Below are 616 nucleotides of genomic sequence, written 5' to 3'. Positions count from 1 at the left end.
AAATGAAAAAAGTACATGTGATTTAAATTTTTTAAGGTTTATTTATTTATTTATTTATTTTTAATTTTTTAATGTTTTATTTATTTCTGAGAGAGAGAGAGAGAGACAGCATGAGCAGAGGAGGGTCAGACACAGAATCCGAAATAGGTTCCAGGTTCTGAGCTGGCTTTCAGCACAGAGCCTGACACGGGGCTCGAACCCACGAATCATGAGATCATGACCTGAGCTGAAGTTGGACACTTAACCGACTGAGCCACCCAGGCGCCCCTAAAGTTTATTTATTTTTGGGAGACAGAGAGAGAGAGAATGTGAGCAGGGAGCGGCAGAGAGAGCGGGAGTCACAGAAACCAAAGCAGGCTCAAACTCAGGGCTCGAACTCACAAACCACAAGATCATGACCTGAGCTGAAGTCAGATGCTTAACTGACTAAGCCACTTAGATGCCCTAAAATATACATGTCATTTTAGACCCAAGGCCCAGAATTATTGGGAATGTTATGTTATGTGAATGTGTGTACACTTATGTGTGTTACTCTGATGAGAGGATCTATAATATTTATCAGATTCTCTAAGGCAGTACTGCTCAAAATGTCTCTGAACTAACAGCATAGCATTGA

General features: G+C 40.9%; 1 protein-coding gene across 1 annotated transcript in view; it reads left to right on the top strand.

The window, feature by feature from the left end:
• The window catches only part of LOC144245579 (kelch-like protein 4), a 21,663-nt gene that overhangs the window by 11,785 nt on the left and 9,262 nt on the right, over positions 1-616 (top strand). The window lies entirely within an intron of this gene.

Source organism: Crocuta crocuta, unplaced genomic scaffold (genome assembly GCF_008692635.1).
Source record: "Crocuta crocuta isolate KB4526 unplaced genomic scaffold, BGI_CrCroc_1.0 scaffold1421, whole genome shotgun sequence".
Lineage (NCBI taxonomy): Eukaryota > Metazoa > Chordata > Mammalia > Carnivora > Hyaenidae > Crocuta > Crocuta crocuta.
The sequence above is the reverse complement of the archived record's forward strand: the minus strand, read 5'-3'. Positions and strand labels throughout refer to the sequence as shown.